The sequence below is a fragment of the Babylonia areolata genome, chromosome 1 (genome assembly GCF_041734735.1).
Source record: "Babylonia areolata isolate BAREFJ2019XMU chromosome 1, ASM4173473v1, whole genome shotgun sequence".
NCBI lineage: Eukaryota > Metazoa > Mollusca > Gastropoda > Neogastropoda > Buccinidae > Babylonia > Babylonia areolata.
The window spans coordinates 41562812-41580741 of record NC_134876.1 but is presented as its reverse complement, the minus strand read 5'-3'; positions in this window follow the sequence as shown (position 1 = coordinate 41580741).

The window sequence follows — 17930 nt, the reverse complement described above, 5'->3', positions numbered from 1 at the left end:
CGTGTCCAACTGATAATTGAAACACAGCTGAACGGAACACGAAAATTACACAACACTCAGCTGGAAGACATCGGGTATAGACAATTTTCTGGTATCACAGCTCACTGATCGCATAATTTTGTAATAAGGCACATTTTTTTTAAAACAAATGTTGTAGTCATAAACGACACAGAGAGAGACAGAGACAGAATACAAGTCCTCAGTAAACCTACCAAGACCTCAGTTTCGATGCCCCTAGCCCTCCACTTACATGCACGGGTGATTTCCTGTAAAACTTGGTTGTCGGCAGATTCATGGGAAACTACTTAACACTACCGAAGTGACACAGCAGCAGTACAGGGTTTCCTCTGGCGTGTTGCCTCCTGGCGACCTAACATGGATAGCTCCCTGTGGACTGTTGGTGCTAAGACTGCAGAAGACAAGCGGGTGTGGATCTCTGTGTGTGTTTGGGAGACTTGGAATGAACAAAGTGGGTGTAATGCCCCTGAAACGGTGCAGATGATGGATAAGACCATTCGTGATTTTGTGTGTGTGTGTGTGTGTGTGTGTGTGTGTGTGTGTGTGTGTGTTTGAGTGATCATTCCGGTATCACTCACCAAAAAGTACCAGGACATTTTCTGTGCAATTTCCAGTTGTCATTAGTGTAATTTGCACACATCAACACCGGCAGCTGCCAAGAGAAAAGACCCGGGAAGATCATCCTCGTTCAGGCCTCTTTGTTCTCTGACCAGCTCTTGCACTGTCGCCCGCGTTTACACTCCCCTCAACCCCCCCCCCCCCCTCCTCAACTTCAGAGCGTGGGGGAGGTCGTCTGTCTTCAGCCCTCATGTACCCCCGATGACTCCCAAGTTGAGGGACTGATGTTGTCCATGATGATGATGATAAAGATGATGAACACCGGCAGCGCAATCATCGACAGTGATCACAGCGACTTCTAGTGCCCCCACTGCTCCAGACACTGCGCCTCCAGACTGGGATTGCACAACCACCCTCGAGTTCATCGATTAACTTCAAATGTACGAAAAAAGTTTTCTTCGGATCAGAAGGATGACCACCAGTTTTTGATTCAGTTATTTGACGTTCTTGATCCAGCCATTTGTCAGTCTAGTCATTATCGTTTGATTTAAATTTCTTCTTCATACCTTGCTTCTCAGTTGTTAAACACTCTTAAAACACTTTAATGACCTCATCAATAACATTAATTACTTTTTCCAATGCTTGTAACTTTTTGTTTCATTCTTGATTAATCGAACTGCAAATAATGATAGGAGCATTATTTTCTTGCCACTGGAAATTTTCAATTAATTGCGCATTTGTTTTCGTTCCGGAGGTTTAGAGAGAGAGAGAGAGAGAGAGAGAGAGAGAGAGAGACAGACAGACAGACAGACAGACAGAGACAGAGGTTGATTGTGTAACTGTGTACGCTTGTCTGTGTGGGATGGAGGACTGAGGTGTGGGGGCGGAGGGAGAGATATAGACGTGGTTGTTTATTTCATTATTAGTTCTCAAAAACGTACCAAGCCATTTTCTGTACCGTTTCCATGTGATCCAGTCCAGTTTGTAATACACTTTATCGACGAGCACTCTGGGGGTATTGCGTTGTTCTTGGCGCTATTCCCTTGTCTATACTATGCACGTTCTGTTTTGATAAGATGCATCTGTAATGCCACTAAAATCTGCCGGTGTGGAGCATCGTCAGCCATTAAAGTGCAGATGTATCACACTAAGAAGTAGTCCAGTTTAGTTTTAGTGGGTTTTTTATAAAATTTTTTTCTTCATTCCCAGCAGCTGGCATTGGTCTTCTGTCTGATATCCAGCCCTGGCAGACGTTCAGTTCATTTGCTCGCGGCCGACAGCTGGGCCCCCACGATTCGATGACAGATTTCAAAGTTATATCGTGGAGTAGTTACCTAGTCATCAGTCTTAACCAGCTTCCATTCCCTATGTTTCTCTCCTCTATACGTCTCCGGCACCAGTGTCGGGCCTTCCTGTAACCAACAGCCTGTGTCTCGCACCCTCTGCCAGGCTGATCGATTGTCTTTATCGACTGCTTCTTGATTAGACAGCAAGTAAAAACACGAACAGTTAATCATGCCGACAATATCTCCTGCTATGGTTCTCCCTCCCTCCCACACCACATTCCTCCTCGCCTGCCTTTTATAAACCCTTCCCAAACGAATCGAATCCAAACGGCTGTGTTATCTTGGATAGATGGCGGTCTCGTGTTATGATCATTAAACGAATGGCGATGTCTTTATCCCACATCAGATGTGACTGAAGTGCGTCATACAATACAATATAATGCAAGGCAAAGCAAACCAAGGCAAGGCAAGGCAAGACAAGACAAGGAAAGGCCAAGGCAAGGCATGGCAAGGCAAGGCAAGGCAAGACAAGACAAGGCAAGGCATGGCAAGGCAAGGCAAGGCAAGACAAGACAAGGCAAGGCATGGCAAGGCAAGGCAAGGCAAGCCAAAGCAAAGCAAACCAAGGCAAGGCAAGGCAAGGCAAGGCAAGGCAAGACAAGGCAAGGCAAGGCAAGACAAGGCAAGGTATGGCAAGGTAACACAATGTCTGTTAGTTTGTGTTAGCTGCCGTTATACTCGTATAAGTGTCGGACGTCAGAGCACAGGCAGACATGAGAGAGAGAGAGAGAGAGAGAGAGAGAGAGCGAGACAGCCAGACAGACTGACAGATAGACAGAAAGCAGGTGTACACCCACCACTTACTTATGTAGGTTACGATAGCGCACGCGCGTGTGTGTATGTTAGTGTTATTGTTGCTTATATTCCAGTCGACCGCACAGGGCCATATCAGGACTGCCCAATTCCACAAATGTCCAACCGTGTTAAACACAAAACTGTCACTCATACGAAACTGTCAACCGCCCTCCCCACCCACACGCATACACTCGCACACACACACACACACACACACACACACACACACACACACACACACACACACACACTCACACTCACACGCACACGCACACTCTTAACGTTTATATATATGTGTATGTATTTTATATGTATATGTGTGTGCGTATAGTTTGTCTGTGCGTGTGTGTATGTGTCTGTGTGTGTGTGTGTGTGTGTGTGTGTGTGTGTGTGTGATCATTTCTGTTTTGCTCCCTAGAAAGTCTGGCATCAATGCTAGTAACATTGCTGATCAGAACGTCCAGTGTGTGACATAACACCTTCTCAATACGCTGGCCGAAGCAAATCTTTCCTGCTAAGACCTTCCCAGTGTTGCTTCCTCGCGGTGAATGTGCTGATAATCTGATAAGACGCATAATTGTCAACGTTGCTGAATGTAATCGCAATCAATTGATCACTGTCATCCACTGATATGCAGATTGATCACCCTCCATACAACTGATCACTGTCATCGCACTGATACGCAGATTTATCACCCTGCACAGCAAGCTCTCGCGTCTCTCTCTTTTTATTTCCAGCAGCTACCATTTTGGGTGTCATTTCTACCCACTGAGGAGGTTTAGCACCTTTTGCACATGGCCAACAAACCACAGGGCTCACGATTTGATGAAAGACATCTAAGCTTCTGTGCTGGGGAGTAGTCATCTGCCTATCAGTGTTATCACCATTTATCTGTGTGTCGCCCTGTGGTCTCCATGAATAACAAGGTCACCTGTCTCGTAATTACGTGTGTCCCACACTGATCGATCCGTTTTTACGCCCCCTGACTGCTCCATGAGCATGATGAACGAGAACACTATGGTGCTATCGCGGTTCCGTGAGCGCAATAAGCAAGAACACAAAACTATGTTATGTCAGACATGCTGTAAAACCCCGCCCGATACCATCCTCGTCCTTTGTTCCATCTATACGAGCCTGAAGGAATGGCCCATCGTTATCTAAGACGGCTGGTGCCTCAGTAGTGTCTATTGGGTGGCCTGTCGTTTTATAAGACTGTTAACAGTCGGTCGTCATATTTCCAGGACAGCCAGACAAGAGAGAAGGAGAGGGGGTGGAAGGGTGGGGGCAAGACCAAAATTTAAAAAAAACGCTCGCTCTCTCTCTCTCTCTCTCTCTCTCTCTCTCTCTCTCTCTCTCTATTGATTTCCTTTCTTATGTGTATTACATTTACTTGACTTGGCTTCGACATCAAAGAGCGAACGCGAATGGCTGATGTTTGATCTCCAGTTTAATATCAGTGCCATGGATTAAACCGCTTACAGTCACGGACAAGACACGCTGTTTTAAAGCAGGATTTGACAAAATCGTTTATCAATACAAATGTGGCGGCGCCTGTTGGTTTCTAATTGAATGTTTTTCAGTAGTAGAATCGAACCAAATTCAGTTTCCTTCTTTCCATTCTTCTAAAGTGGATAGAATTTCCCAGCTGTAGCAAATGCATGTCACTTATCAGGGCTACTCAAAAGTACACAGCAAAATGATGCAAAATGACAAAGTCAGAAAAAACAAAGTGGTACAATGGATTAAATAGGTTAAATGGATTATTCTTTATGTTCTGTACTTTATTTTACCATTTTACGAATCCTTTCTCGTGCTTTCATCTTTTGCAACCTTGTACTGATACCATTTTATTCTGGACACCTGGAACATAAAACTGTTTCATTTATTCAGTATTCATGTGTGTGTGTGTGTGTGTGTGTGTGTGTGTGTGTGTGTGTGTGTGTGTGTGTGTGTGTGTGTGTGTGTGTGTGTGTGTGTGTGTGTGTGTGTGTGTGTTTCAGCACTACTCTCTGAACAAAGCCATTTTCGGCACCATTTCCTGGGATGAAGTGATTCTATCACATTATTCCTCATCACTCTTGGGACATATCATTCCAGCGTCGACCTTTATCGCCCCCCTCATTTGTCTATGCGGTCCATGTCATACAATAAAGCGCATCATCATCGATGTGGCCAAAAAAAAACCAGCCACAGCAGACCACCACTGGCCATCCACATGCAGATTTATTTACCCCTTACAGCACGCTCGCATATTCTCCATTATTTCCACCTGTATCATTTTCAGCATCATTTCCATGTGATTTCCGGCCGCTCCTAAAGTTCAGCCATTCAAACCTGAGTAGCTCATCGTTATTCGAGTTTATTTGCGGTCCAGTGTCACGATCATTAAAAGGGAGGGGCCTATTACAACGATGTGTGTTGCAAGCGAGAGCAGAGCAAAGCAGATTCCATACAGACAAATGTTTTAAAAAATAAAGTGTAGCACCATATAAAGATCCAGTTGATGCTCATCGATCTGAATGGCCTATCAAAATGTAAACCACTTAACCGTCGAGTGTCATATATATATATATATATATATATATATATATATATATATATATATGGCCAGAAGTCTAACAGACAGACAGACAGACACACACACACACACACACACACACACACACACACACACACACACACACACACACACACACACACACACGCACAAACACACACATACACACTGGGGGAGATATATATATATATATTGAGTGTGTGTGTGTGTGTGTGTGTGTGTGTGTGTGTGTGTGTGTGTGTGTGTGTGTGTACGCACGCATGCGAGCGCTTGTGCGTGTATATGTTTACGTGCCACTCCATTTCAGGTAATATTATCAGTGATAAAGATCAGTTTGTGAAAAAACGAAAAAAACAAAACAAAAACAGAAAAAAAACCCAAAAAGACACACGATCGTTTCACTTGGGAAAGACATCAATCCTGGAACGACCTTCTTTTACTCAGTGAGCGGCAAATAGCAACAGAGGAATATATAGATAAGCAGATCCATTATCCTGAACGTCACGATCACATTTTCCTCCATTTGCAATGGCTACCGCAGTGCGATTTCCAGCCACTGAGATGATTCAGTTCTATTAGCCTGTGATCGACAGCTAGGCTCAGTAATTATTCCATGGCGGACCGACCTACAAGTTGTCGTTGTGGGGAGTGGGTTTGGTGACCATCAGTCACATCAGACTCGAATTCTACACTGTACGCATGCAGTGCTGTGCATGATGGCTCACACAACACACAACACACGACACGGCCAACCGAACACGAAACTGAACGGTTACGGACCGTGTTGGGTAATAATGATAATACTAATGCATACTTTTTGTATGGCGCGATATCTAGTACGAATGCTGCTGAAAGCGCCTTACATCATCCAGTTGAATATAAACATGCCTTAAAAAACATTTCGACAGCTCTCTGCCAACAACAACAACAAAAACAAAAACAACAACAATGTGTTCATATAAATCAAAAGCACATTTCAAAGTAGACAAGACAAGACAAGGACAAGACAAAATCTTTATTATCGAGGGTAATAGATAAGCAAGTAACATGCTTTTTTTTTACTTTCAGCCCTCGCCCGAAAGAGGGAAATCAAACGAAAGAAGCGAAAATAGGCAAAAGGAAGGAAAAAAAAAATCAAAATATAATCAAAATACATTAGTATTTTCCCATTGCTCCACAATTCCACAGCCATTCCACCCAAAGCAAAAACAAAACAAAAAACAAAAACAAACAAACAACCCCTCCCCCCAAAAAAAACAACAAAACAAACCCCAACATAACAACCACCAACAACAAAAAAACACACACAAATAAACAACAACAACAACAAAAAAGCATGAAACACACACACACACACACACACACACAAATAACAATAAAGCCCCCCCCCCCCCCCCCGCACCCCCCTCCCCCCCCCAAAAAAAAAGACCTAAAGGCCCAACGGAGAAAACAACAGTCCTTCCGTCGCAATCGAACACGAGGCAGAGTGTAGAGGAGGCTAGGCGAATGGAATGGGTGGGGCATGACATGAAAGGAACGGCAGTTTGGGAGAAAGTGAGGGATGAAAGTGGAGCTGGTTTAAGTGTATCACAGAAAAAAATAAATAAATAAAGGTAGTATGCATTGGTAGCAGGAGTAGGTCAGGTACCAAGCTGGGATAGGTTTAGATGTAGGTTTAGGTTATATGCATGTGTACAGTAGGTTTGGCAGAGGGCAAGAGAGGTTGGTGAGGGGGGGGGGGGGATTGGGAGGGGGGGGGATTAGGATCGACAGAGAACAGACCAGTAGGAAAGCTATGCGGGAGGCCGGGTTTGCTATCTAACCCCAAGTCTCTGAACATGTTCTCAAATATCAAAGTGCCCACAGAAACTGTTCGTGAAATAAAAACAAGGAGCTGTGCACGGTCAGAACAATACCGATGAAACAGACAAAAAAGAAGAAAGAAAAAATATATACGATTGCGAAAAATAAAGAAGAAGAAGAAGAGTGGAATGCAAACATTACGAAGAAAAAAGTAAGAGAAAAGGAGAGGAAAGAAAATTAAGGACTGAAATCCTTTTTTCTTTTAGTGTCTTTTTTTTGGGGGGGATGGGGAGGGGATGGGAGCAAAAAGAACAATTCTGTTGGTGCGATAGGGACAACATCGTACTGAGATCCCTAAAAAGTAGAGTGCTCCATTTTGATACACTTTATTGCCATGCCTATAGTTTTTTCTCTGATATTCCCCAAGTCAAGAACAATTGGAAATCAAATCAAGTCAAATCAAATCAAATGTGTGGAGTGATGGCCTAGAGGTAACGCGTCCGCCTAGGAAGCGAGAGAATCTGAGCGAACTGGTTCGAATCACGGCTCAGCAGCCGATATTTTCTCCCCTTCCACTAGACCTTGAGTGGTGGTCTGGACGCTAGTCATTCGGCGAGGTCACAACCGAGTTCCCGGTTGCAGCATGCACTTAGCGCACGTAAAAGAGCCCACGGCAACAAAAGGGTTGTTTCTGGCAAAATTCTGTAGAAAAATCCACTTCGATAGTAAAAACAAATAGGAAAAAAAAAGAAAAAAAAAGAAAAGGGTGGTGGTGGTGGTGGTGGTGGTGTTGGGGGGGGGGGGCGCTATAGTGTAGCGACGCGCTCTCCCTGGGGAGAGCAGCCCGAATTTCACACAGAGAAATCTGGTGTGATAAAAAGAAAAATACGAAAAATGCGAAATACGAAAACAGTGCGAGAAAGACCAATTCATCCACGTCAAGCGCAATTCACGTAAAAATAGGATCATCTTGACATATCTAAAATGACGTGAAGAAAGACCAGTTGACCCATGTCCGTTTCAGTCCATGAATAATTCAAATCAAGTTTTGAATATTTGATTTCCCTCAGGAACTGAAAAAGAATGTCCTGGCAGACATCCCAGTTCAAGATGTTCATGGAGCTAGCGTCAACTGTTTTGTGCCAGATATCATGTTGATCCCAGAAGTCATTCAGAATATGTTTTCTGAAGAGAGGCTGGATACGCGGAACACTCTCTGGAGAGTTCTCATCTGTCAAGATAAAAGAATGTGTCAGATAAGAATGGCCTTATGAAGCCACTGATAAAAAAAAATTACCCTGTTTTTCGATCGGTGGTTTGACGGGCGCAATAGCCAAGTGGTTAAAGCGTTGGAATCTCGGTAACGGCGCCTGGTGGGTAAACGGTGGAGATTTTTCCGATCTCCCAGGTCAACATACGTGCAGACCTGCTTGTGCCTGAACCCCCTTCGTGTGTATACGCAAGCACAAGATCACAATGCGTATGTTAAAGATCCTGTAATCCATGTCAGCGTTCGGTGGGTTTATGGAAACACGAACGTACCCAGCACGCGCACCCTCGAAAACGGAGTATGGCTGCTTATGTGGCGGGGCAAAACCGGTCATACACGTAAAAGCCCACTCGTGTACATACGAGCGAACGTGGGAGTTGGAGCCCATGAACGAAGAAGAAGAAGAAGAAGATCGGTGGTTTGAAGCCTGCTGAGGTCGGTCTCCTTTTTCCTGCTTCCTAGAACGGAGGGAAGGAATTCCTTTGAAGTAAGTATGGATCTGAAACAACTTGCTATCAGTTTGCAAGTTCTACAAGTTCTATTCCTCATGCCAGAGGCGTTTCACATAGGACTGAACCCTGGGTTTTAGGTCAGTGAACAGTACTGTTGTGCTAGACAGTTCCTGATTTCTGGCGTTCTTGGCGAGCGATAAACAACTTCATTGCCTCGGATGCCCACGTGAATCCAAGTCAGAACCTCTGTGTTTAAGAGTTCATTTTACTGCCTAAATAGCTTTAGTTTTAGGTTATGGCAGTATAAAAATGTTAATAAATTAAGAGTTCATACACTTCAAAAACACCCAAACCCTCAAAAGTACACGGACGTTTTTTTTCTTATCGTACATACAAATATCAATATTGTCATGATCTGCATTCTTAGCCACATAAAACAAACAAGGAATAAAGAAGATTAAATAGGTAGGAAAAAAGTCACAGCAGGTTAAAATATGTCATCATAGTTGTTTTCATTCTAATGCACAGTTGGTTTGGGGCTCCTGTGTACAGCTGCACAGTTGGCGCATCCTGAGAGCTAGTGCTGCAGTTCCGGCAATGAAAAGGTTAAACACATCAAGGGACACTATGCGTATTTGCATGGTCCCTCAGCCAGCAACAAAAGGAAACGTCAATGTCTACAACCTTAACATTTGACAAGCTGTTGTCCATAGTATTTACCGTTCTCCCGCAGCCTTGGAACAAACAAGAACATCTTTATTTAAATTGGTAAAGGGAAACGATCGAAATCTATCGTGCATATTCGTTTGATCATTTAACTAGCAAAAAAAAAAAAAAAAAGAAGGAAAAAAAGACAGAAAAAAGCATGGTAAAATTGTAAGACATGAACTAAGGAATTGTAAATGGAAGTACTCCTAACACACACACACACACACACACACACACACACACACACTAATAGTGAAAAGACGTTAAATTAAAGAACGTACACACGCAACACAACACAACACAAAACACAAATCCTGACATCAAGAACGTTTGGAATGAAAGAAATCAGCTGAGGGAACTCATTCAGCCACTCAACTGACGCGAGATTTGAGACAGTGCTCGTGTCTGGATTGGAGTTGTCTGAAGACCATTTCTCTGTCAGACAGTCTAATTCAGGCTGTGATGTAGCTGGGGAAAGCTCCAGAGGCGGAGCCTGAATAGAATGAAGCGCCGGCACACCGCACCCCACAATAGGCTCACTCCACCGTCAGAGACGGGTACTTAACACTTCTCGGGGGGAGTGTGTTCAATCAGTATGATTGTCAGCAGGTGAATACAAGACACTGAGTAAAGCTTCACTGACGTGACAGAGGCTTCGCTAACCCGATTCACGAGCAACTGATTCGTGTTTTTTGAAAAGTACCACCTATTGTGTGAGGCGGAGTCACTCGACGGGAGATGCCTGCTGAACGATGGAAATCATCACGAAACAAGAAGTGTGACCTGGATTTGCTGAGGGGAAAGGAAAAGGTTGTGTCGAGAAATCGAGTTGTCTTTCGGGTCTGCTGAGGGCTCTGGCTGGCCACTCAGCCTGGGCAGCGCCAGTCGCCTTGCAGTCCAGAACGGGGAGCAACGTGTACAAAGGCCGGCAGATTGTGGGGCCAACCTTTCGTCTCGACTGTGAAGGACGCTGCACTGTGTCTTATTTCCTCTGTTGCTTTGGACCATCTTCATCAAAGGCATATATTGCTTTGGAAGTTTAAGAGATCTTCCTGATGTCCGAGACACGGCTTCGTGCTGGCAAGGCTGAATGAAATGAAATGAAAGGAGGATGAAAGTGCAATGTAAGGAAATGCCTGAATTACCGAAACGAAGTGCGTTGCTCGCTAAAGATGCGTAAAAGTACATCCAATCTTTTCATCATGACCCACGAAAAACATTAATTGAATTTTCAATTTACTTTGACATTTTAATCTATTGATTCATGTGTGTTTTGTAAAATTTGTCGTAATTTTGTACATTTCACAAAAATCTAAATTTTCAATCTTTTTACGGAACTTGCAAAACCTGTACTTGTTTTGTGAGATGAGACAAATCTACATGTTCATTTCATGCAATGGACGACAGATACATGAACAGGTCGAACTTCAAACAGACGTTTGCTAATTTCATATCACGAGAACTATCTTTATCCAGCTGGAACTGTTTCTGTTCCTGTTTTCCATTATTGTTTGCGTTATCCTGAAATGTAATAAACATTCATTCAGCCAAATCATTATGTTCTGATTACCCAGCCGATTTTCTTTAAAAGGAAACAGTGATTTTCTGCGTAAGCAGCATTGACCTGAAGTTATGTACCTTGTTTATGGAGAGAGTTACCACTCTTTACTATTTGTTAGTGATGACCTTTCACTAAAATACACTGCATTCCCGATCTTCAGATCATTGGCCAGATGGCACTGACAACACAATACTCAAAACTCCAATTACTCTGTTGCCATGAAGCTATTTTTAACCATTGAATATATATATATATAATATATATATATATCTGTGTGTGTGTGTGTGTGTGTGTGTGATGTTTCGTGCTCATGAGAGAGAGAGAGATAGACAGACAGAGAGATGGGGAAGTGGAAGGAGGCCTCAGTATGCAGCCAGCTGAAACTGCACACAAAATTTGATGGCCAAGTCAAGAGAAGAAGAGGAGAAGGGAGGGGAGGGGGGGTCGCAAAGACATATCGTTGTGGAACCTTCTCTGTCAGGTTGCTTACCTTCTTTGCTTTGGGCTGGGAGAGAGGGGTCAGGGCGAGTAAGAGGTCTTTGGTGTTGGCCAGTCAGACAGTGGATCGTGTGGTAGGTACCACCGTGGCCTCTGCCCCGCCCCTGGGAGTCCGTGAGGGACGGAGCGGGAAATTGCCTCGTGCGGGGCACCTTCCGCCTGATGGTCTGCTCGACCCACTAGGCGCTGGGAGCCCTGTCTGTGAGGAAGGAGAGTCCCGTGGGAGGTCACAGGAAGCTAATTACGTTCTGTACGCCAGCGCTTTACGCGCGATAATTGTATGAAGCGAGGCTTATTGTAAGGAAGAGTGGCGATGTGTGTACTAACCCCTTGTCGCTGAACGGAGACACTGGTTTCTCATTTGGTCAGCTGTTGTTACGTGTCATTGTTATTGGAGCATTGATGATGTTGATGATGATGCAAAATAAAAATGCTGAAAATGGTGATAACAGTGTCCCTTCCTTCCCACTCACTCTCTCTCTCCCCGTCTGTCTGCTTGCATCGAGAGAGAGAGAGAGACAGACTGACAGACAGAGAAAGAGAGAGAGAGAGGTGGGGGGGGGAGGTGGTTGTACATATCCAATCTTTGTAAAACCTCAACATTTACATTCGCTTTTTTTTTTTTTTTTTTTTTTTTTTTTTTTTTTGAAACGTGAACAGTCGCTGATTGCAGGCAAGTTTGATATCGCTCTTCGGCTTCATCCGGTTAATCACACAGAAGTCGGTTTACGTGGCAGCATGAAATTCAGAATCGTTCCATCATGAGGAATCCAGCCGTTTTGCCTATGGGAGGTCATTGATCGTCAAGAGAGCGTGAAGTCCTGTCCACATTGCCCAGTGAACTGTGCTTGGCGATTAATCATGCTCCACGTTTCATTCGCTGACAACTGACAGGCCACGAGTTAGGGTAATTTTTGTCTTGTTTTGTTTCTTTTCTTTTTTTTTCTCTCTCGATGTTTACGTTCACCGTTATCAAAAAGCAAGACGTCTGGCGTTCACGACGGAAAAATGTAGGTCAGCTCAGCAAGAGGCACATGTCACATGTCACGCGACCAGAGCAGTTTGGTCGTGGAAAGACTCGTTGGCGCGGGCTGCAGTGATTTTGTCGGGTACGAAACTATGAAAAACATGTTGCTCCGAGTTTTGGCCTGTTTTCATGACACAGAGGTTTGTAAGTGCATTTCAGTTTTGTCTTAATGAATGAATGTGTCGAGTAATGGGGTTTGTTTTATTGTAACTGTTATTTGTTTTTGTTTTGTTTTAAAGGGCTCAGTGTATCGGTTTTAGCCGATGTGTCTGTTGAATAAACACACACACACACACACACACACACACACACACACACACACACACACACACACACACACACACACAGACACACACACACAACACATACATACACACACACACACATTGAGGGAGGGACACACACACACACACACACACATATACACGCACGCACACACACACACACACACACACACACACACACACACACACACACACACACACACACACACAGACAAACGGACATAGAAAGACAGTGAGAGAGACAGAGAAAGAGACAGAGAGATCGCGGCCAGTTAATAAGCCGGGTAGTCAGCTGCCAATGGTACAAATCCAGACTGATCACCGTCAGAACAGGGCAGTGCCAGAATGAACTTTCTTGTGATCCTGTGGCAACACTGTCACTGAAGGGAGGGTGGAGAGAGACAGTGAGAGAGAGAGAGAGAGAGAGAGAGAGAGAGAGAGATGGGGTGGGAGGGGGAGGAAAATCCATTATCGGGACTTCGGTCATCCATTTTCCTGCAGTCACTTACAGGTCTACCTCCTCCATCCCTCCTTCCTCCATCCTACCCTTTCCTTCACATACACACACACACACACACACACGCGCGCGCGCGCGCGCACACACACACAATCATCCACACACTGACCCACAGACAGACAGACACACGTACACGCACGCAGACCCAGACACAAGCACACACACACACACACACACACACACACACACACACACACACACACACACACACACACACACACACACACACACACACACACACACACACACAACATATACAGACACATGTAGACAGGGCCGTATGATATCACTTAACAGTGAAAAGAGGTTAAACTACAGAAGGAAAGAAAGTAAGAATAAAAGAAAAAATGTACAGAGGGAGAAATAGGAGAGAAGAAAACAAAAAGAAGTGAGATAAGAGACAAACATTGAGGAACACAAAGCATGAGGAACATGAGGGGTTTGCATGGGGAAAAACAGTCCGTGCCTGTGTTCATCTGACGTGGAATCACCCCATGGGAACGAGAGAGAGAGAGAGAGACAGAACGAACGAACGAACGAACGAACGAAAAAAAAAGTTCATGAGGGTAAGGGAATAAGCACAATTGCTTTTGTACGTCCGGCCCTCTGGGGGGAGGGGGGGAGTAAGAAAAATGCATGCACAAAAGCAGATTCTTCACACACAAAGAAGAAGAAGAAGAAATCCCTGCTCCCCCATCCACCCACCCTTCCAACAACAACAAAAAGGTAAACACGTACATCACATAATTCAATACATGAACAGCATATATGCGTGGTACAAAGACATGTACAAATAATACATTTATGAAGGAGAGAGAAAGCAAGAATGAAAGGAAGAAGAAAAAAAAACACAAAAAAAACGAGAGAGAGAAAGAAAGACTGTGTGAAGAAATAGAGACAGGTAGACCTGACAGAAGCAGAGACAGATAGACAAAGAGGCATAGACGCTTTGATTATTAATAATCAATGAAATTGTAGAATATGTTATCATAATAACGTGGAGCATGTTTATAGATTTTTCATGAGATATGTACGATACGCATTTTTATTACTGAGATGCTTTGAACTGTGTTCACTTTTATACATGTTAACATATCATTCCATAAGAAACCCCCTGAGTAAGAGAGATTGGACTTAGATAGATCAATTATAGGAAGCGGTACAGAAATCTTGTGTAACGTCAAATATAAAGTGGAACTGAAATAAAGTGGCACAAGAAAGCAATGGTGAACCCAGCATAAAAACATCTCATGTGAGGTAGAATCGTAATACAAACCTGTACATGCATGCACTAGGTGAATACACACACACCACCACGGGCATGGATCCATCCCTCAGTCCCATCAATCTTCCTCCCAATAATATTAGCTCCAATTCTACACACAACACAACACAGCACAGCATAACAGGATACAACACGTATGGTCTTGCATAACACTTATATACCAGTATATATATGGGCATGTGCTGTCTGCATAGTTACAATGAATCTCAGCTCTGCTGGAGAAATTGCAATGCAACCAATGCAACCCAAATGGGCTGAAAAAATTGTTCTGAATTTCATCTATGATATCAAATATGCATAAACATGATCAAAACAACAAGTAAATAATCCTGTCCCTCCGCCCCCTTCCCTCTCCCCCGCTTACCCCCACCCATCCCCTTTCGTTCATCCCCCCATCCACCCCCTCTCCCTTAGCGTCATCTCATACATGAAAAGAAAAAAAGATTGGCGTAAGTCCGTTAGCAAGATGAATAAACATACATTGTTGCCCTCAAACAGAATGATACCATCCTTGTAAACAAGACATTATGAAATAGGGCAGAGCGGGAATACCTGTTGATGAGATAATAGTTAGGATGCCATATGCAACAATCGCCCTGTGTAGGGATGGATCTGGTTAAAAGTGGAAGATCCATCCATACTCGTCTTGGGGGGAGTTGGGTGAGGAACACCTCTTATATCGGCGAAATTGTTTGGATGATGTTGGGCAGGGGCTGGGTTAGGTTGTAAGACCTGGCGGGCAGGGATAGGGTAGAACTGGTTGGGTGGGGGTGAGAATGGAAGTCTTGTCTGATCTGAGGACGAGACAAGTGGGGGATAATGATGAGAGGAATGTAAAGGTGGGGGTTCAAGTGGCTGGTCACTTGACGTATATTGATCACTGTTCGCGATCTGAGGATAGGTACGAGACCCAAACCGTGTGTCATATTTAGGGGAAACAGTCTCTGTTGGAGATAAAAATATCCTGTTTTTTTCAGGTGGGTCAGTTCTTTTGAGGTTTTGGGAAAAGTGGACCGCTCGGTGAGGACGAGCTCGCCACAGAGATTTGAAATTTTCTGCCAGGCGTGCAGTGCCTCTGGCACTGGGGTGGATCGTGCTGTTGTACAGATCGCTGTTTGGTAGGAAGGCACGGACATTATATCAATAAATGTAACTTGGAACTGATCACAGACCTTCTGCAGATTGTTGTTGGAGGGGAAGATGCTGTTATTGAAATGGTGATTTTTCCTAGCAGGCAGGATGGAACTCAAGGTCACTCGAGCATGTGGAAACTTTTTTTTGCATAGCGAAACGATGTGAGTCCACGTGTCCATTGACACAGGACCAGAGGGACAGGAGTTGACACCTACATGTATTATGACATCTTTCAAATAATATGTTGTTGGAGTTGTTGAGAGCCAGATGCCAGGATCTTCGACAGTCATGCCTGGGACACATATCTTATATAGGTAATGGTTACGGGGAGCTAAGCGTTTGGCATTGATATAACGAATGATGGAGTTACCGATAAGGAGTATTGTAGCTTTATCAGGAATGGCCCAGTTTTTAAGTGTTTCTAGGGGTGAGGGCTTTTCACGTGGAGAAGTGTCGTTTGTTTTGATGCTTGTTGATGTATCTATTTGTTGCACTGGGTTATGCGTGGTGTCATTTTCAGACATGACAGAAAATGGATTTGAAATTGCAACTGAATACTGAATATTATGTTGAGCTTCATCATTCTTGATAGAGGAAGGGTGGTATCAGAGTTAATCACTATGTTTTCACCAACCGGACAATATTCAAGGGATGGTAGTGTCCTGTTCTGGAGTTCCGCCTGTTCACAGTAGTCTTTTTTTGAACACATTGTTTTACTGAATCACATTCATCACTGTGGGAAGAATGTTGATTGAGATACAGGGTATCTGTTTGTGTGCATATGTCCGCTGTGAATTTGTTATGCGACACTGTGGGTGAATGTCGTTGTACTGACTATCTCTTTTGATTTATACTTTTTGATTTCAGGAAGGACAGATCCTAATTGGGTTTTCATAGTATGGTTTTCTTTTGTGAGATGCTTGTTTAAAGTTTCTAGTTGTGTGATTTGAGTTTTCAGATCAACTGTTTTTGAAATGAGCGTCTTAATTTTTTTCACAGATATTGATACGTATTTCATTTTTTGTAGAAATCTTGATGTCTTCAACAACAGAGGACATATCATTTTCAAAGGTGGATTGAGCACTGAGAGAGAGAGAGAGAGAGAGAGAGAGAGAGAGAGAGAGAGAGAGAGAGAGAGAGAGAGACTGAAATTGTTCAATGTCATTAGCAGAAATACCATAGTGACATGGGGTTCACAATTTCATGGGTGTTGTCAAAGAAAAATAAACATTAACAAAGGACAAAGAAATGGCTCAAAGACTATTCTACAAAATTAATACAGTCAACAGTCTCAGCGTATATGCGAATCTCCATTCATGCACGTACAAAATAGACCAAAATAGGTCGATACCTTAACATAAGTATTGTAGTCGTTACTGTTCAATAAGTAAACCATCAGGTACATCAAGAAGAAATAATTAATCTGTGTGAACGATGACTGAAATCGAAAATTTTCTTACTTTACTTGCTTCAGCAATGTAGTCAGCCAAAATTACTGTTAAAAGAAAGAAACCAAGTATACTTTTCATTCTCTTCCATACGACAGTGCCAATTTTGTTGCTATATACATATCAGTCGACCCGTGAATTCTGAAATAAATGCATTATAATCCCCTACCTCCTGACTTTTCCAAACAATACCAAACCCGTTTTCAATAAGCAGGTTTCTTTATATTGCATACCCAGTTACACTTCCCATTCTCGTGTTGCTGTAATAACATTTCATATGCTTGTCTACATAATCTTTTGATAGGTAACTTTAACAGTTTTAACCAATACCTAATACTCTTTAAATATGCACAGATATATAAAGGGTATCTGCCAGTTTGACCATAGACCATTCTGTGAGAGGAGTGCAAAGGAACAGTCAGGAAACGCTTAATGGCCAACGTATGGGCATTTTCCATTTTGGCTATTATTATAAATCCCCCATATTTCTGCTGCACATGTTAAAATGGGTTCAACCTGGGTATCGAGTAGCTACCAAAAGATCGATGGTTCATTTGAATCTAGCTTATTCAGTGATCTAATGTTTTCAATCATACCTTTCTTCACTTTTCTACACATTTCTTCCTATCCTGTAAAAAGACTTAACTTTGTAGTGAATGTCCTTCCAAG